This window comes from Tympanuchus pallidicinctus, unplaced genomic scaffold (assembly GCF_026119805.1).
Source record: "Tympanuchus pallidicinctus isolate F22 unplaced genomic scaffold, pur_lepc_1.0 scaffold5, whole genome shotgun sequence".
NCBI lineage: Eukaryota > Metazoa > Chordata > Aves > Galliformes > Phasianidae > Tympanuchus > Tympanuchus pallidicinctus.
In genome coordinates, this window is record NW_026294769.1 from 13,611,253 (window position 1) to 13,632,747 (window position 21,495).

The 21,495-nt window shown below is 40.9% G+C and overlaps 1 protein-coding gene across 9 annotated transcripts in view; it reads right to left on the reverse strand.

Moving 5' to 3' along the window:
• The window catches only part of PTPN3 (protein tyrosine phosphatase non-receptor type 3), a 178,587-nt gene that overhangs the window by 152,396 nt on the left and 4,696 nt on the right, over positions 1-21,495 (reverse strand). The window contains exons 1-4 of one of the 9 annotated variants that reach the window (XM_052704225.1): positions 19,209-21,490; positions 17,147-17,250; positions 14,156-16,042; positions 12,845-13,009 (exon numbers count right to left, since the gene is read on the reverse strand). The gene's annotated coding sequence lies outside the window, so the exon portion shown is untranslated. Of the gene's footprint in view, positions 1-12,844; positions 16,043-17,146; positions 17,251-19,208; position 21,495 lie in introns of those variants that run through there. The other 8 variants (XM_052704227.1, XM_052704226.1, XM_052704223.1 and 5 more) reach the window with 8 other exon arrangements.

The following is a 21,495-nucleotide window of genomic DNA, read 5'->3' on the forward strand; positions in this document are numbered from 1 at the left end:
AATCTTAGCTGACATTTGCATAAAGTTCTGAACAGTATGTATTATTAAAAAATTAAAAAAAGCATTATTGTCTTTAACCATACTGTGTCTTTCCAGAACAAGCTTTCGCAGCCCCCCAGACTGCCACCTGAGTTACTCAGAGCACACTGTTCGCATTCTCCACCATAACAGCAGTACCTCACTCCATAGTACCTCACAAATACAAGCAGAAAGCCAAAGATTAAAGCACATTTCCTCAAGACACTTTTATATCAAAGTTCTTCATACAAGCATCCTTTCCTTTGCTTGGAAAGGCACTAATCATATTTCAATTGCATGCCTACAATATAAAGTTAATGGCTTCCTTATTTCCTCATTTTAGCATTTCCCCTCTACTCCCTCTGTCTTTTCAATTATAATAGCTAGATCGTTTCTTTCATTTCCTTTCTCCCGTGTCCTGTTTTCATTTCTCATACAAAATCACATTTGGTCACTTACACTTTTCTTGAGGATAAGCACACGACAGCAGGATCTCTTGCTCCACCATGGTGCCGTCTGCCAGAGAGTTCAGGGGTCTTCTGAATAGCGTTTCGAGAAAATATTTTGGAAAGCTCAGCTCGCTCATGCGAGCTTCTGATCTTCTCCAGCCCTCTTGGCTTCTGTATGCTGTCACATGTTATCCTTCCTCCTGACAAACCTGTGCAACAGGTCTGGCAACACGCATCTTATGTGTCAGAGGAGCTTTAATTGATTCATTGCAACAGGTACCCACCTTCATTAAAAGAAAATTTTGAAAGGAGTAGTCTCTTAGCACCTCATCTGAAATTACAGAACCTACAAAATGTCACAGCTGCTGTACTTTAAAGGGAAACTGCTTGAGAATGTACAGGAAATAATTTAGAATCAGTTTTACATGCCAAATAAACCGCAGCTAGCGGTATAAATTGGGTGCTCCTGCACCATGGGAGAGCAGCAAGCCTTTTGCTATACGTTCAGGTGGCATGGACTGCCTCTGCATCTCCCAAAGCACAGCTTCTTGTGGGATAAAGCAACCCTATATCTCTGCCATAGAGACCTCTGCCTCCATGAACATTAGCACTGATTGCTACTGACACGAACCACGTGGGCCTGATTTCTTAAAGACACAGACTGGAGAACACAAGGCTAATGGTGCTGCAGTGCCTGCAGAGAAGTTAAGTCCATGCAGCAACAACAAAAGTCTCTGCCTTTGCACAACCCCTATGAGGGTCTCAGCAAAGAGCCCCCAGCACAGCCTTGAAAGCTTCTTGCAGCTCAATTACCACTTCTCTGCTGACTCCATGCCAAGAGTGGCTCCTCATTATGACTTGCACCAGTTCCACATTAGGGCACGTCAAAAAGTATCCTTGTAACCATTTCCTTCTGCAGTTGCTCCTCCAAGCATCGTTGAGTGCAAGAGAGGCTGAGGCTAGCAAGGAGCCAAAAAGCAGGAGACGCGGGATTTACACCTGACTCTGCCTCTAATTTGCCCTGTCACCTTGGGCAAATTGCTTTAGCTCTCTGTGCTTCTGTTTCTCCATCTCTAACATAGATAATTACAGTTCCCTTTCTTTAGAGAGCTCTTTGAAATCTATGCACAAAACGCAGCATGAAAGAGGAAGTCATCATTATTGCACAATTGTAAAATATTGGAATGAGGCAGACACTGAGCAGCGAGCATTTCAGATAGCATGCATGCAAAGTGTCGTGTTATAAGAGGAGTGTGACCTTACTGTCATAACCTTATTATTTTAAAAAAAGTAATTCTACCAAATTCAGCACAAGTCCAGTTTCTAGTTTGCCGAGAGAAAAATCTAAACCAATTATCACTTCTAGGAACTTTATGTCCTCCTGGAAATGGCAGATCCACCAAAGGTTCCCTGGTGAATGGTGGAGAATGATGTAATATGGTAATTTCCTGCTTTTCTCTCACCTGGGTAAACAACATCTCTCATTTTGCAGCCAGTGAGTGTTTACATTATACTCAACAGACCTAAATACTCACCCCCCCCCCCTTTTCTTTTTAAAACATAGAAGTCAACAAAGATTGAAAGGGTGATTTTTTTTTTTTTTCATATGCAAATATACTCAAACAGATCGATGAAAAGCTGTGTTTTTCAGTGGCTGAATTCATTCACATGGGAGCCTTGTACTTGTTTCAGTACTTTAGCAAACATGAAAAAGCTGCTTCTATTCACCTCACTTCTGCAGTACAGCTCATTGAAGGGCCTCTCTTCAATGGGGAGGTTTGTAAAGGAAATGACAATGAATTAATTTTCCCTAGAATTTAAAGCAAATAATGGTTTTGGTCACTCAAGGAAACAACAGTTGCCAGGGCAGTGCGGGATGGAGCTGCTATGGCCTTCTTGCCTCCTCATATGCTACCACTGTCCATGTACTCTCACTCACAGCCTGACGACCTCTCAAATGATGGCAGCACTCTTGAAACGTTGCACTAAAGTCCACATAGGGTTGAAAATTAATACAAACTTGCAAAAGCTTAACAGTATTGTCTATGAAGAGGCAAAGCTATTGCTTTTTTCCCTCTGCATCCTTTTCCTGCAAGAATATTCCCAATAAAAATGTGCTTATCCATTCTCCTGCTTGAACTAAAATCCCAGGTAATGCTTAGCATCAGAGATAGCTCAGAGATAAAGCTGGGCAATTCTGAACTGAATATGAATAACTGTGGGGAAATAGCTTTTTGTGAAATGCCCCTTGCTTGCAAGATGACACTGTCACACTCTGAAAACATCTGAGTCTCAAAGCATCATTCTCTGATGAGAATGAATTAAGATGGCCAGCCAGATTTATTACAGACCAGGAGGTTGGTAAATGTATAACCTACTTGCTTCTTATTCCACAATCTATTAACTACAGAGCCATATTCTAAGATGTCCTAAGGTTACTGCACTGATAGTTTATAGTAGGAACTCAGTCACTTATATCTGCAAGCTCAGAAGCACTTGGAGCTACATTTGCAGAAGAATGTACATGTATTTGTCTGATTACATATAGTAATCAGGCAATAACCAAATTCTTATGTGTCATTTGCAAGCTCCTACTGGGAATCACATTAGCATGTTCTGATTTCAATTTCACTGGAAAGGGCTGCTGTGGAAAAAAAAAAAATAAATAAAAATGAGTTCTTATAGAGAGGTAATATAAAAATGACAGAATAAATTCTTTAAAAGTATTTTTTTTTCTCTTTCTATTTTGAGCTGTCCTCTGCACATGGATGAAGCTGGTCAGGAATTAAAGTTGCTACCCTGCTTCTGGAAATAAAAGGCACAGTGGGAGTTCATTCCAATCTTTTCAGCAAAGTGAAAAGTAGCATGTGAGTATAGGTGCCTGAGAAAGTGGGGATGAATGAATGCATTTGAACACCACATCCTAAAAATCTGAAAGCCATCTAATGAGCTAAGTAAACCGGTGCTGTCAGCGGCAGCAAAAACTCTAGAAAGAGTCAAGTTTACATACAGGAGCATTCTGCTGTAATGAAATGAAAACATGAAGCGATACAGCCATTTGTATCTTTGGATGAGCTCCAAGCATTCAAACTGATGCCTACATTCGTGTGTGAGTTATTTGCGAAGAGCGCTCGAATGACAAACATCCCGTAATTGTGGTGCTTGATCCTCCAAGAAGCTCATCTCTGTAATTATAATCATTGTCTGAAAAAACAATGCAGTAACTGTGCAATTGATGCTTGTCTCCACTTCTGTCACTGAAGTGACAAAATATCCAAGCCATGTTCACATCTGCTTCCTAATAATGCTCCATTTGTCCTCACCCCAGTATCTAGCCATAACCTACAATTATGCATCATTAGATTTCTGTGGAACTGATTAAAGGCTGTCCTATTCGAGGCTGATTTGGGAATATTCCAAAAGCCTGAGGGTGGACCCTAACTGGCATAAATGAAGCACATTTAAGCAGTTGATTCTTTAAACATCATGGGTTTCCCACTTTCCCAGTTCCCACTGCTACCCAGTGCAATGTGAACAAGATGAAGTCCTGAATATACCGGTCCAAAGAGGCATGCGATGGTGTCATCTATACCATGTGGGCAATCGTTGCTTTTCCTTTCTCATTCAGCACAATAGTAAGTGCTGGTTTGTTTTAAAATGGCTTTGTGTAATTACTGCAGAACGGTTGCTTGCATAGCAGAGAGAGGTTGAGTGGGGCAAAGAGAGGGAAGGGATCCAGTGCTCTCTTTAAACCCAATAAAGGTTGCTTGTGGAGAAATGGGGCTGAAATATCTGTCTCTGACTGGGAGCAGTGGAGCTGTGAGGTTCCAAGACATGAGTTTCACAAGATGTGCTTCAACAGCCACTTTGTGCAGGTAATAGGCCTGATGTGTGTGAGACCCAGAGCAGGTAAGTACCAAAGGCTTTAAGAGGTTGACTATACAGTCAGAAGAAAGAACTGGGCTCGCTGCAGGCGTGGGTCACCTGAGCTGTACGAGACATCTGTCTTAGGAGGAGAATCATGCCCTAGACCTCACTGAGCCCAGGCTCCCTCTCCATTTTCTGTGAAGGCAACCTGCTGGGACTGAGATGAATTCTGCTCTTCAAACATTGCACAAAACCAAGCAGGCAGCTATCATCTTCCTAACCACACTTTCTGTTCCCTTTCTCAAACAAGAGGTGAGCAACTTCTACTGACTCGTGCCCTGTGGACGCCAGGACAGCTCTGGGACATCGATCTCCTGAGACCTACTACTTGGGCCCCAGAAAGCAAGAAGAGTCGCAGAGTAATACGTAGCAATAGCACTGATGAACATGTGACTGCCCAGAAGCAAAACTAGAGAGGACCTGTGAAACATTTGAATTCTTCCTGGGACCAGATTTTCTGAAGATGATATAAAATAGTTGTAATATTTGTGAGCTTTCTAGTCTAAATTGGACACCATCTCAACATTTTGCTTCTCAAGATCGCAAATCAAAAGCCATCACATATATTTAGGCAAAATCTAATTCCAGCTTCCACTGAAGCACTAATTTCCATGTGACATATATCTGCTGTTAAACACAGTACAAGTTTCTGCAAACAGCACTAGGACACTCGTCAATCTCTATACTTCACTGGAATCTATTTCAAGGAATTCAGCTTCTTGCCCATTCAATAATACTACCAAAGCTTTTCCCTCTAAACTGACAGAATTACATTAATGAGAAAAAAAACCTCGTATGTTGGAAGGACCATGGGAATGAAATCAGCCTACTGAGTTACTGCAGAAACTTGAAGGGATCCAGGGACAAAAGGCTATGAGAAGGAGCTGTGCTTTCCCACCCTCTTTGAAGGTGATGCAACATGATGCTAATCCAGGAGAATTTTTTTCTAGCTTCAGTTCAAGGGATCAAGAAGCACACCTGAAGGCATGAAGGATATGTTTAAACAAAGAAGATGAGAACAGATTCAAAACCTCAGACTTAAAAAAACAGGCAAACAAAAAAATTGCGTAAGGCAAAAAGGAGATGAGTGCAGTAACTGCAACAGCAAAACTGTGCAGAATAATGAACTCGCTACGAAATTGCTGCCAGCACCCACAGATTACCAGTTAATGCTGCATTTCCACTATCTAATCCTGCCTATCAGTGGGGGCACCCTCCCGATGGTTGTTCTCAAATATTTGGTTCTCTTTCAATCTTGTTTTCTCTCTGAATGTGATTACACCGTAATGCGAGTTTTTCCAATGGGCTGGTGAGCCAAGAGTGCTGATGCACTGTACCTCTGCTTTGTGATACTCTCACATTTGCAGCAGGTATCCCCAGAGCTCTGCTGGCTGGCTTCATTACTTCTGGCTTTGTGTCTGGCTTCAGGCTTTCCCACAGTTCAGCCATTGCAGATGGAGGTGTGCTGAGATCCTGGTGGGCTAACATCCCTCCATCCCTCAGGTCTGTAGCTGTTTGCTTTGATGATAGTGAGACATACTAGTCTTGCTAGTAAAAGAATGCCAGATGTAAACTGTAAAAGCTCTATATTAAATTCAGAAAAACACACTCTTCAGATCAAGGTTGTTCTTGCTGAAAAAGGCGAAGAGAAGTAGATATACAAGATATCCAAGTGTTAGCACTGAGGCTCTTTATAATTACAATTTAAGATAATACATACACTCATTTTCAGTACTCCTACATTAAACAGAAAAAGAAAGGACCACATTAGTTGTTTTCATTCAAAACGCATTAACAGAGAACAGAGTTTTCACTACTTCTTGTCCTCATTTCTTTCTCCATAGTTGACCTCTTAGGATCACCCTATAGCAAAGAAGTTGTGAAATCCAGACAATTTCTTTTAATAAGGGAGGATAAATAGTGAATAATTCAGGAGAATAGAGGAAATGGATGTTTCCTTTGGCCATGGAAATCCTCATTTAGGTTGGCTCCTGTGATAAAGGCAAAGCTGTACATGTCCCCTTGTCACTGCTGGTCAACTTATGCAATTCCTTATTTTCATCTGAAAGAAACTACCATTAGCATAAACTGGTGCTTCTTCATCCTTACTGCTGAAAATTATTTTCACAGGGAACAATAACCCAGAAAGGTATAATAACAAGAGGAAGAAAACAGTGTTGTCTATTAGTCAGCGCATGTACCACTGACTACTGTTTTTCTCAGAAAACAGTAATTAAGTATAAATAGATAAGATAATTCTAATCTGTGCTGGAAATGATAGGTTAAAACTCAGTTGGCACAGAGTACGAAATACACAGGAAATCACTAGTATGATTTTATACATATGAAGAAAAAAAGAGATAAAAAAAAGTTAAGGTAAAAAAAGAAAAAAGCTTCATTAAAACATCATAAAACTGATCATTTACAGTGTAGGAGGTTGCTCAGAGTTAGTTGGAGTGCCCAATTACACAGTGTTTCTTGGGTGAGTAAGCTTCCAGACTTCTTTTCAATGTGCTGACCAGAGGATATGTGTAAGCTTCACTGTGTTTAGTAAATACCTCAGGGTAGATGAATTCCAAGTGACAGCCACATAGTTTCATGCAGCAAAATGGTGACTTGTCATCACCGTCATGTTAGCATCACACAAAACATCAACAAAGAAAGGGCTATGCTGCTGACAAGTGCCTGTGACACCTTCATGACACGGAGTGGTGTTTCTCTTCTTCCCAGGTACAAGTTTCAGAAGTGTGACTCCTCCCATATTTACTTTTGAATTTCATTATTTAATTTCTTTGTGTTACACTCATTTTCACAAGCACAGCTCCTTCAAACATGCCACAAAGCAAGCTGGTCCTGTTAGCTCTTTCTACTTTAAGACCTCATGCAGAATGATCTGGCCACCTGAATAAAGACCCTCCACAGGCAACTTCCAGAGGCAATCTTTAGTTAGATCCTTAACCTTACAAGACAAATTCATAGCTCTAATAACACTGAGCTTTACACTTAAGGAAGGAGATAGAAATGCACCCACACATCTTCATTATGGGCTAGGCAGCCAGACATCTCCACTCAGATCAGCAAATAAAATGTCCCCTCTCAGACAGCAATAGGACAGGCCATCATCTGCTTAATCTTCTCATGAAGACCCGCACACACTTTTGATTTGTCATCAAAAATCAAGTAAGGTTTGTCTCTTTGTTCAGCCGGATATTTGTTACAATTAGATGAAAGGAAGTGACTTGTCAGGTACAGATTAGCTTAGAGAGTGAGAGCCAGAAACTGTTTTAAAAGCTGCATAGGATAAGTATTCCAAGAATATGATTTTCTTAGAAATAGATTTGCTGAATTTAATCAGTCCGCACTCATTACGTTCATTACATACAGATGCCGCTTCATCCCGCACACAAGACTCTTCAGCTTTCTCGTCTATGTGTGGCGTGCTTTACATCTCAGCACTTTGAAGTAGTGCATCCATTGATGTCCTTGCAGCTAGCCATCGACCTGTGATTTAAGAATTCTTTTATGTTTCCAGATGCTCTCTGCAGCAGGGAATGCCATCCAGCTTGTCATCCGCTCTGCTGCTGATTTCTTTGGCATCTATTCTATGCTTGCCAAGAATATGGAGATTTGATCAAAGATGCAAATAAAAATACAGTCTAGGCTGAACTGCTCTTTGTTCGCTCAGGTAACTTAGAAGTAAAAGTTCAGTCTGCTGTAAAATAGGAAAGGTTGTTCTAGAATGTGTCCAAGACTATTAAGTAGATGTGACTGTTTAAAAGAGAATTTTTTAATATTTCAGTTGACATTAAGTTTCAAAAGGTGAACTACTTATTAACCCAACTTTTTAACTTAACTAACAAAATAATTCCCATTCGGTTTCTTAGAACTGTCATACTGGTTTGATGGAAAGTTCTTTTGACTCAACAAAAAAATAAAAGCAATGCTTCAATTTACCAAATAAAATTCAGCACTTCATGGCCTATGAAAAGAGGTCAGTGGTAATAATGCCTACATGTGAATACTGGTATTTTCTTGTTAAATACCCAGATCTTATAAATCTACACTGATGCCATGATTTAGAATCTTCTGGGAAAAGAATTCAAATTTGCTTATTAACTTCAGAAGGCTATCTTCTTGCCCTTGAAGTGTCTGCCTCACAAAGAAATGACAAATGTAACTCTGAAGAACTTGAAATGCATTGTCTTTAAGAAGCTTTCTTGCAACATGCTAATCAGCTTAAAAAATGTCCTTTTAGTGCTGCAAATTTTGCACAGAATTTGAAACAGAAATTTTACATTATTTTGGAATCTATGGATCTATGGATCTATGATGCCTTGAGCAACACATTTTGCTACTTCTTTATAATAATACAGGACAAATTTCCTCTCTGAAAGAGCGGTGAGGCAGTGGCGCAGGCTGCCCAGAGAAGCGGTGGAGTCACCATCCCAGGAGATGCTCAAGAACCGTGTGGATGTGGCACTGAGAGACGTCGTTTGTGGACGTAGCGAGGGTGGGTTGGTGGTTGGAGTGGATGATCTCAGAGGTCTTTTCCAGTCTGAATGATTCTGCGATTCTAACACAATTGGTTTTTCACGATTAAATAAAAACGCCTTGATCTTCATTATTTTTGCTGCCAGACAAATAAAATGGCTCGGATTTTGCTCTAAATTGTTATAACGTTTTTTCAGAGTTACCAGGTGTTAAAAATTTGACTTTAGTTTCAAGACAGGTATATAAAATTTGTCTGCTTTTTGCACAGCACATTGGCTGATTTAAGCATGAAGTGTAAGCACTCATTTCAAAACCAGCAAGAAATCTAGCCAAGGATGAGTATAGCATGAGGCTTTACCACAACGTGATGCAGGCAGATATTTTAGTCTGTTTGTAAGTACAACAAAAATAGACTACAAGGGGAAGAAAACTCAGGCAACTACTTATAACAGCAGAGGGGTTTGGGTTTTGTGTTTTAAGGTGGAGCATTAGCAGTATAAAAGGAATGACTTCAAGCTGCACCTTGAGGAAGTTCAGATGGGATACTAGGGAAAAATTTATTCGAAAGAGTGGTCAGGTGCTGGAACAGCCTGCCCAGGAAAATGGTTGAGTCACCATCCCTGGAGGTGTTCAAGAAATATTTAGATGTTTTACTAAGGGACATGGCAGGGAGACACTGGTGGTGGGTAGACAGTTGGACTGGATGATCTTGGAAGTCATTTCCAATCTTGATGATTCTATGATTCTATAATACTAAAAACAAAAACAAAAAAAAAAAAAAACCAAACAAACAAAACCACACAATGCTCAAGTCAGAAAATTATTAAATCCTGAATTCTGACCAAAATAATGCATGAACTGACAGAAGTTTAATTATTCCCACTTTGATAAATTGAACATTCTTGTTCTTACAATGACAATGCTGGCTATCTATCATTTGCAGATTTTTTTTTTGGTGCACGTGTGGTGTTTCATTTTGTTATTGTTTGATTGATTTGTTTTTTTAATTCAATCCTTTACGTTTTGCATTACAACTTTTTTGAAATGCCCTTAAGTATGAGGCACAATCTGTAAATGAGTGAGAAAACAGAAGTGGAATGTTGGTCCACCCGTGTTCAGTAAATGAATGAGAAGAAGTAATCAGCAGGAAATTTGACCCTGTTCTTATTTAACATTTATTATATGCCTTGAGAAAAGGGGATCGTTTTCCACGTTCACTGCTGGAGGTAAGTACCAGCAATTACGACGAGTACACAGTCTGAGTCCTGTGCTATGCAGCAATGGCTTTAGGAAGAAGGCTGAACTAGAATTAAGTATTGTGCATTTCTGTTTCAGAGCCCACGTATTCTGTTCAGTGTTTTATTTCAAGGTAACATTTGTTCCATTAATAGTTTCTACAGAGAATTACACCAGACAAATAAATAATAGGGAATATGGCTCATAGGCTGTATTTGAACAAAGATCCAATAATAATAATAATAATAATTAATTGGATGCCTTGGATATTTTAACTCAGTAGTCAGGAGTCCCTAAGCATATAATACCATTCAGCAGCTAATGATGCAAGCTGATGGCACTCTGTAAGTGCATGCCAGCTTCATATTCAGGACGCGTCTGCATTAACATCTTAATCCAGATCAGGAAGGCTTGCTGGTGACCCTTCCAGATCCTATTCTTCAGTCTGGCCTAAGAGAATGTGAATTGCATCCAGCTCCAGCCACAAATATGCTCTTTTTCCACAAACTAAAAAAACCATGAAACAGAGAGTGTGAATGTTCTGCAGATCGACTGCTGTGCACTGATGGATTGCTAATGCAGATGAGACGTCAGAATGCTCAGCACTGCTGCTTCAGGATAGTGTTGTGTTTCTGTATTTTGGAGGGAAGGGGGTCGGGGTGGTCAAGCATGCTGTATCGAAGAGAATATATTCCCTATATATGCTGTGGAGTAACAAGCCATGGTTTGGAGAGAAAGAAGAGACAGAAGAATAATTGAAATAATTCCATGTTCTGGAAGCAGCTGGGTGCAGAAGCTGGATACTTTTCATCTCACTGGGCTCCAATTTCTTACAATTTTATCTTTTTCTATATATTAAGAATTTCAGTAATTTATCATTATTAAAAATAGTTCAAATTTATTTTTCTTTTTCCAAATGAGACTATTTTGCCTCTTAAAATGAGGTCAACTTTTCATTTAAATCTGTGCTTAAACTCCCACTCTTTTGTGATATCAGAATGCCTTACGTGACTGAATTCCATTTTCCAGAAACCTCTGTTCTTAAGCTGTTGCCAAACTAGCACTACTGTTTCAGATATGGCCTAGCACAGGTTTCATAACAAAACTACATATTACAATTCATTTCAGCAGCTGCTATCTAAAAATCCTTCAGCCAGTTAAGAGCTGTTATCTTCCAGGAAAAGGCAGCAAAAAATTAATCCGTACATCTGAATCTGTGGTAAATGCCTGAGGAACCTCACCTTTGCTCCTGTTAGCTAGTTCTCATACAATAAGTAATATGTAGCTCCACATGCATAAATAATTGCGCATTTGCAGAGTCAAAAGAATATAAATTTCTTTATAGTAGTGCCAGGCTCTTCCCCTTCCAAGACACTGCTGAACATGCAGAAGAACAAATATCTCCTGCCTTTCCTTTCCTCACCTGATGCCCTGCAAACACCTGCAGTATCTGGGCTTCTCCCAGGGTCAAAAGTGGGACAACTCATCCAATTGTAACAAAGGTTTCTCTCCCAAGCCTGAGTGTCATTAAAAACACTGACATGAATGTGCACAAGTCTTGGAGAACATGGAAATCACCCGCTTTGCCAACACTGGAAACATTTACTCTTTTTAATTTATGTGGGTTGCACCATTTTTAATATGGTAGATCACTTTTTTAATCCCAGTACTGTTGTCCCCCTACAGACAAAGTTTAATGCTATGATGCATTTCTTTAGGATATGCAAATATCAGTATGCACAGTTATCTCTTATACAACCATAGAATCTTAGAACTGTTTGAGTGGAAGGGACCTTTAAAAATCATCTAGTGCAACTTCCCTGCAACAAACAAGGCCACCTACAGCAGATCAGGGTGCCCAGAATAATGTCCAGCCTGACCTTGAGCGTCACCAGGGATGAGCATCCAGCACCTCTCTGGGCAACCTGTGCCAGTACCTCATTACCCTTATTGTAAAAGAACTTTTTCCTCATACCCAGTCTAAAACCAGTTAAATAATCTTCTCGGTACAGAAATTTCTACCTATGGTTTGGGGCATTTTCATGGGGCAACTTTGGTGAAGAAGCAGGCTTTGCACTTGACCCCATTACAGTAATCAGTCTGTGAGCATTCTGATTTTATTGGATATTCCTAGTATCTGTGCAGCTTCTCCCTGTGCTACCCAGCAGGCATGTTAATGCTTCCAATGGAAGGAAACCTTCCTGTGACTTGACAGCAAGCTGGACACGAGCCAGCAATGTGCCCTTGCTTCCTAGAAAGCCATGGGTATGTGCCCCCTTCCTGGAGACATTCAAGATCAAGGGCTGGATGAAGCTCTGATCACTCTGATCTGCTGTAGGTGTCCTTGTTCATTGCAGGCAAGCTGGACCAGATGACTTTTAATGGTCCCTTCCAGCTCAAACAACTCTGTGATTCTATGACTTCAGCTTGGTCACCGGGAAAGAGGTGTGGGAGAGATCTGTCAGGGAGCAAGGATCAGAGGGATGTGCTCAGGACTAAGGCAAGCAATGCTGAACTGAACAATTCAGGCAAAGGCCACCTAAGAGAAACCAGGGCATGTCTTACATTGTCCTAAAATGAGAAACTAGGGTATGTTTTATGTCATCTTACCAAGAGCAGGTGAAGCTTGCTGTCATGAATACGAGGCACAGTGCACAGAGGATCAGGGCCAGGAGAGCCTGAGTCAGTCCCCAGTCAGCAGGGCTGAAAGTGCTGGGACTGACCTGTCGTGGCAACCACCTCACTTGGGCGATGATGAGCTCTGGAAACAGTTTCCTAATCTGTGGGCAGCCACCTCGCTGTGTCAGGCTATTAAGGAGAGAGGCGTCTTCTCCAGGAATGACCACCAGCCTTCTTTCCTTGTTAGTGGCAGCAGCTCCTTTTTCCGCCTTTGTGTTGGCATAGAGAAAAAAAAGTCTGTGTAAGACTGCTGTATATACTGGAGGGTAAAGAGAAAATTAGTATATTAATAATAAATTAAACAACTTCCTAAAGGTCATGTTAAAACATGCTTCCTGACATGACTTCAATTAGTAAATGGAGACTCAGATTCTTTTGGAAATTTTCCCACGTCTAAGAACCTCATCTTAACCCTCAGCTTGACTAGTTCTCAAAAAATCAAATTACAAACCATTAAGATGTTTGCCAACAGCATTCATGAAGCACATGTTGCTTCAGATTCTTGCTAAGAAATATCCAATCAAAATGCCCTGTGACTCAGTTATTCTTGAATTGGTCTAATTTTGCCTGTGAAAATTATGAAGAAACTTGCCAACTGCTCATACGCCTCAACAGATGCAATTTTAACCATCTCAGTCCTCTTTTTGGAGAGCACTCTAAGTGCAGAAAGTCATTTCTTCTCATTTTTATATTTTTCATTTTGGCTGGGTTTGAAGGAAATATGTGTCACTTATAAATGAGTTTATTATAGCCTTGTATTGAGTTCATATGGGGAGCATCACTGATATAAATTAAATTCCTTCATTATTTTAAATTGTAGTCTTAACCAAGGAGTTACAAGCTAAATACACAATTATCTACTCATAATAACATGACTCTGACCAAAAGGCAGTGAGGACACCAAGATGCTGAGTGAGCCATCAGGCCGAGTAACAAGAAAAATCCTGTGTACAGTCATTTTCCCAGACAGCTTCCTCAAAGCCTGAAGAACACCATTTACATCAGAAAAGCTTTTTACAAAGCATGTCCAGGCTGGGCTACCATGATAGTTTGCCATTTGGTGGGATTTCTCCTCCTTTTCACAGCTCTAGTGATACTTAGCAGCCTTGGCTTTGCTCTGAATATCACACAGCCCTTCTGATATCAGCTCCAGTCTACGATCCCAGCCTTATCCTGTATATGATAAGTGTCTGACTGCGGTACTGCCCTGACTATTGGCTTTAAGATAAGTAATGCTTTGTGTCCTGGGGAATGTGGCTGGATTTTTATGATACTGTATTTTAGGAGATCTGTGTTGGTTCTGCATTGGGAACCAGGAATCAGAATGCAAACAGCCAAAAGCACTTGGTACTTACCAGGCATACTGAAGGATGGGTTCTGCTTAGAAAAACCTCATGAAATGAGAGTTATTCACTCAAAGAAAAGAAGAATGATAGCAACAAGATGTAGGTTATGCGCTGAAGAGAAGATTAGAGATGGTCTGTTTGCTAATGTCATCCAGCCAAGCAGCCATTCTCTCCCTCTGCATTACAAAATATACAAAATACATTTAGTATTTGCTATCAGTATGAATGCTGTTTAAGATTATGTATAGACAGAATTTGCAAAGGATGGCTTTTCCAGAGGCACAGGATTTGTTACCTCGTCTTCATTACATTTAGAAGTATGATACACAGTTATCAATATATACTGCAGTGTAGCATAGGTTAGACATCCAACACATTTGTTATTGTGGTAGGTGAAGAAATTCTTCATTCTAAGTCCCCATTTTATCAGCATTATGAGACATTTCTAATTTGTGAGAAGCGTCATACCTATACACACAAATAATGTTCTTAAAATACAGCTCATGAAAAAAATTGGAAATGGACTCAGTTTATGAAGAACAGCTTGCCACACCACCATACATTTAATGAAGGAGAAGCAAAACCTGGGCTCAGATTTTACAGATGCTTACAGATGCCTTAACTACTGCTTAGTTTGAGCAATGCAAGTCAGATGATTAAAACAAGAGCCCATGCTCTCACAGGTGCATTGCCCACTGAAAGAAGAAGGGGAAGAACCTGCCTCCCCATTTCATTTTACCTGCTTCCCATCAAGCAGAATTTACCTATGCAAGCGTTTATACATGTAACAAGGGGATCGCACAGCCTCCGTGCACTAAGATATCTGTGTGAGACATCCTGCCTCATGGGTCTGCCCCATCCCAGGGGAATAGCCTGCAGCAAAGGAAGCAGAAGCGTGTTTGGTTTGCATGACATACTCCTTTACAACTAGGAGGCCAAAAATAATTTCCTCAGGGTCTTTCCATTGATTCCGACTTGAAGATGCTGAAAATACAAATACAAGAAATATAGATATTCAGGCACAACTCACAGATCCACTTCCAAATAATGTGAATGAGAGAGGAAATAAAAAGTGCCTACAAAGCGACGGTGGGGATGATTATGTATGTATCCAAATTACCAGTATTAAAAACAAGGAAAGAAAAGGATAGCCTAAACCTGAGTAAAGCTCAGCTGCAGTGCACAGCAACCACAGCTTATTTCACAGACAAATCTATGAGGAAATACAGCCTCTTTTCAAATACTCTAGCTGGCATGTTGTTAGTAGCCATTGTTGCCTTCATTGCTTATTCAGCACAACATCAATAATATATTTTTTTTCTTCAGCAGTTACACACATATCACCAAAAGATTTCCTGGCATTTACAAGGATACTTTGAGACACTGTGATCTTGAAAGAGAAGGCCTATATGCACCCGCCTATCAATCATGGGCACCTTTTAATTAGGGTGAAAGAAATGCCTGCTGTGTTAAGGAAGACACTCAGAGGTTGGTTATCCCTCTGTCACTATATAAGACCAAAGCCATCTTGCGTCAGAGCATGTTGCAGGGATGAGAAGGACTTGGTACTACAGTATATCTCACCTCATACTGAGGGAAGGGATTAGCCAATTGTTCATCAGTCACATTAAAGAGCTAAGAGAAAGAGGGCAGTGATCCTGAGCATTCTGCACCAGTTTAAAGAGATGTATTAAATGAACACATAGAGAATATGGAATTGTACATAGCAGGTAACAGAGAGGGCTGATTATCTGTGGAGACCTCCCAGAAAGATGTGCTGTGCAGTTGTGCTGGGGAGGAAAGAAATGGCTCGCTGGGGCACTGGATCATGCCTGGCCTGTCCCGACCTGTAAGAGTGCCTGCCAGACTTCTTTTTTTCCTCCTTCAGTAGTAAAACTGGAGAAAAAAAAAGAAAAAAAAAAAAAAAAGTAAGTTTTTTGGATGAGATCAAGACAGATTTCTTGTCAAAAACGAGAGGCTTCAATCACATTTATAGGTAGTGACTGAAATTATATTCTCAAGCATTTCTTTGTTGACATAACACGTTTGCCTTTTCATTATCAATCAAACTCAACCTCATGATTCAGTAAAATCTGGAGGACTCAGATTCATCCACTTCCCCTTCTGTTTTAGAGGACATTTTTATTTGAGGACAAGCAAATTTCTCAGAGGTATAACTGTAATGCTAAGAGAAGGAAATGAAGAAAGGTCTCCTCTTTCCTTCACCAAGTTGTGCAAGAACCACTTCATTACCAACGGCAGGCACTGGGTTTCCTGGCACAAGGAAAAGGTCACTGGGGAAAAGAAAGGTGGGAAGCTCAAGAGCAGGAAGAGATGCTGTCAGGGAAACAATCATGCAATGCCACGTGGCAGCAGGAGGAAATGACTGAGGAGGCATCTCATCAGATTGGTGAGATAAGAAACATTTGAGGTGACTAGACCAAGATGTCAGCAAGAGTGCACAGAGGCCCAGGCATCCCTCTGCTAGAAAGCAAGTCCTGAGTCAGAGGGAGGTCAGGTGGTCCAAGCAATGATCTGCAGGCTGGGGAGGCTGATTTGAAGACAATAGAGATAGTGTGGGTAGGCTAGACAATAGCTAGGACAAGAGTATTTGAAGGGTGGAAAGGCAAAGAAAGGACAAATCATAGAACAGTTTGAGTTGGAAGGGACTTTTAGGATCATCCAGTCCCAACCCCCCTGCTAGACCAGGTTGCTCAAAGCCCCATCCAGCTTGGCCTTGAATGCCTCCAGGGAAGGAGTATCCACAGCCTCACTAGGCAACCTGTTACAGTGTCTCACCACCCTCACAGTAAAGAATTTCTTCTTGATATCTACTCTAAATTTGCTCTCTTCCAGTTTAAAACCATTTCCCCTCATCCCATCAATGCTTGCCCTTACGAAAAAAGTCCCTTCTCAACTTTCCCACAGGTCTTCCTCACGTACTTACAAATCATGTAAGGCAGAACAAACAGCACAGCTAAGAGCATTGCGGGTACTTACAATGCTTAAAGATTTTGTAGACAAAATGAAAGTCCACAGTCTGAGACTCTTGCAGTCTAGTCAGAGACATGACAGCGCACCAGACGTGAACAAGGAGTGGGAGGCTGAGGGATGTAATAATAAGTAATGAGCTGCAACAGGGACAGCACAAACTTAAATTGAACAATACATGTATAGGTTGTTAGAGTCTGGTTTTGGGATGGAGTTAATTTTCTTCATAGAAGCTGGTATGGGGTCATGTTTTGAATTCAGGAGGAAAATTAAAAAAAACCAAACAAACAAAAACACACATTTTAACTGTTGATGAGCAGTGCTGCGTAGAACTGAGGATGTCACTGCTTCTTCTACTGCCTTGCCAGCAATGGAGGACACAAAGAGTTGGATGGGGACAGCACCAGGACAGCTGACCTAAACTGTCCAAAGAGATGTTCCATACCATCACGTGGCAACGTGCTGAACAACAAAACTGGGACAGTAGGCTGGGGATGGGTGCTGCCACTGCTCAGAGACTGGCTGAGCATAAGTCAGCAGGTGGTGAGCAATCACTCATTTTGTATGTTATTTTCCTTCCCTTTCTGTCCTATTAAACTGTATTTCAGCCCACGACTCTCTCCCCCATTGCACTGGAGGGAGTGACCAAACAGCTGCTCTGCCTGCTGAGTTAAACCAAAACAAGGTTACGGAAGAATCTCCCAAGAGAACGGACAAAAAATTTCCACTTCTTAACACCTGAACAGAACGCTATGTACAGCTGGGAGATGAATGAGGGGGTGTCTCCCTAGAGGAGTTCATAAACTGTTTCATGTAGATGAAGAAACACAGCCTGAGTCTCAGCAAGGGCCGTGCAGAACAGATGCAAATGTCTGAGCGCTGGTCACAATAAGTCTGTGCAGACATCATTTAATGTGTTCACAGAAAAAGCAGAATGACAACTGCTGTCATATAAAAACCTCATTAGAGTGGTGATACATTGCTAGACAGGAGTTTTCATAATTACCAAGAGCCTTTTTAAAGTTCAATTTCTGTTGTATGAAGCATAGGCCTGGGAACGTACTCTAATTTCTAGATAGAGATACGGGGTTGATGCTTTGCTGTCTTGCTTCCTAGTAAATCATTTGATACCATTAAGTCTGTAATGCAACTCTATGTCCCAGCACTACCATCGCGCTTGCTTTATAGCAACTCAAAAGACAATACAGAACTCAAGGTAGCTGATATCTATTACATTCTTATCTAAGATGAAAATATCGAAGCAAACTAAATATCAGACATCTCAGTGATTTTAAACCAGGTAGTCCACTGGAGTCATCACTAATTATACAAGAATTAGATCCAGATCAGTTCTCTGGGCAAAGTTATTGATTTCCTCATCGTATTTTAGATTCCACACTTTTATTCCTCACTGGCCACAATGACAGTCATGATCAGCATTAATACACAGAAAAGCTGGGGCAGAAAAAGGGACTTTCCTCACACCTAATACAGTAAAATCCCACTGGCATTAAAGTGAATTGCAGTAAGGAAGTTTCCAAAATATACCGTCTCTCAACAAACTTTCATTATTGTACCTTCCAGCATAATCTGCCAATAAATACATTTCTCATGGACTTGATATATGAGCCACATTTTCTTTTCTCTACAGCAATTTGCTCAGGATTCTAGGAACTGATATTCCAGAAATGACCAAATGGTCCAACACTACATAAGGATACCTTATAGGACTTGAATATATTTGCTTTGGAAAAGATAAGATAAATAGAATAGATAAAGCTTGCCATCTAGAGGAACTATTCAGAAATCCACTTTTTTTTGTATCTACTTATTCTGTTTAATGTATTTTGGTACTGATTGTAATTAGTCAACCCACTGAAGAGATTTCAAGAAGCTGACTACAAGATCCAGCTTCAGTTTGCTCTTTGTGCTGTTCAGCTTCCACCTTTTTTCCCCACCCTGCAAAAGGACCCCTGCTCCATCTTGCCGCTATAAACATTCTACTGCAATGTCCTGTTCCCATCACTCTCTGTACAGTGAAAAGAACAGACAGCGGTGGTGGGACTCCTACCTGGCATTCTGGTGAAGGGTTATCCAGAGGATGGACAAGGTGCTAAGCCCAAAGGTCTCCTTCATCCTGAGTTGTTCTGTGGTCCCACAGAGACTTTGGGGATGCTTCCTAGGGAAGAAATTCCAGCAGCATCTCTTCTGTAAGCTTACCATTCCAAATACCAACCATGAAAGTTTGGGGCTCAATTCCGTTGCTTCAGGGGGCTTAAATATAAATCTCTCCTGATTCGAAGAAAATCCCTATTCTTTCTCTGTGGAAAGAAAAACCTTTACAGAATGCCAAAAAACAGGAAAGTCCTCCCTCATTCACCTGTGGATAAATTAACTGTTAAGTCCTGTCACCTGTTTACATCTTTTTATGTCAAGCAGGAGATTTAAAAACCAAACAAATAATAAGAAAACAACATATAGGCAGCTTTTAGAGCCAGGTATGAAACATGATAGATCCTAGGCCTAGTGGAGTTTATACATCTTAGCCAAGATCCCAAGGTATGAGCTCTGAGCAACCTATCCTTTGAAGCAAGTTGCTTGGAAAACTGGGCTGTGAGGTGCCAGGCGCACTCCCTGTGGGGCTGCCACTTTCTCTCACCAGCCTTAGCATCCTTCTCATTTCCCAGAAGGGCTGCAAGCAGGCTGAGCTGCAGCTGTCAGCTAAGAAGACTGACAAACCTCCACGTGAGATTGAGAAGGGCAGAGGCCAGCAAAGAAGAGCCACAGATAAAACAGCAGGTTATGGGGTAATTACTTCAATCTGGAGCATAGGAGCAGGAAAGAGATCTAGGCTACAGGGTACTGGAACAGCCTGAAAAATGCAGTTAATGAAGCAAGAGTAAGATGATACACTTCTGGTAACTTGTAATAAGATGAGAGGTATTGGTCTCAAGGTGCACCAGGAGAAGTTCAATTTGGATATTAGGAAAAAATTCTTCTCCAAAAGAGTGTTCAAGCATTGGAAATAGGGAAGCGGTTGAGTTGCTGTCCCTGGAGGTGTTCAAGAAATGTGGAGTTGTGGCACTGAGGAGCATGGTTTAGTGGGTGTGGTGGTGATGGGTTGATGGTTGGACTTGATCTCTTCCAACTGTAATGATTTTATGATTTTATGAATTGGAAGCTCTCATTTGTGATGAAAGTGACACAGCAGCTGTAGTAGCAGTGTCTACAGGACAGAGTGGAAGAAAAGTGATCATGATGAGCAGGCATGAATGCACCCAGGTAGCAAGGCCACAGGAAGCTGGGGCTACTGACCTTCAGGTAAAAGAAAGCTGCCCTGGCTCTGTGCAATGCAGTCAAGGCTGCTGTGCCACTTACCCTTATCAAACATGCCAAGCAATTCCCAGGTACTTTCTCTTGCATCAGAAAGGATTAGGTAAGCAGAAACATGGCACAGTGATGCAATTATTTGGCTCAACACAGTGCTAGGCACAACATCACTGACTGTGTGTTAAAACGCCTCAGTTTGAGACCTTAGCCTCTGCCTCAAGCACAGATGCTTCAAAGAGATTATGAGAAGAATGAGTACCGCTCTTGTTTCACTAGATGGAAAGTAATATCTCTTTCCAGCTTCAGACCCAGCAGGCTAAACCACTAAACAGAATTTCACATGAATTTCAGCGGGTAGGACTTAGTCCAATTAAGTAAATAGCACTGTCCTACTTCTGAAATAAAAAAGAGTTTCGCCATTTATAGAAATCAAAAATTGTTCACTACGCTTTTGCTTTTTGATGGGCACACTGATTTCAGAGGGGTCACGTTTCTAAGGAGGACAAAAAGATGCAGTCAATGAGAGGTGAACGTGACCACAATATGAGCTGCTATCTGTGAGATCATCAGTTCAGGGATTCTTCTGAGTTCATTTTTAGGGATCAGTGTCATTAACGCTCTAAAGCCAATTTTTAACATTGTGATGGTGTTCCTCAGGACCTATGTTTAGCTTCTCAATTACCCCTCCTTTGGGCTGGGAAGTTGGCAACAATTAGATGAGTCGTCTCCAGCTCAGTGCTGGCCTGAAATGTCACCTACCCTTCTGTACCCTATTGTTTCATCATACTGCACTCCTCCTATGAGACTTGTTTATCTTTCCTTCAAGTTTCATACTATTTCCTGCTTCACTGAGATTTATGATGAAAGAAAGAGTAATGCTTCTAATTGATCCTCTTCAGGTAACATTATCTTCTGCAAGAGCATCAATCAGTGGTTGTAAACATATGTTTGACAAGAGTTTTCCTTTTTATATGCCACCTTGGAAATTTTAAGAACAGCTGAAGCTCTGCTGTTAAAGGATGAGCAAT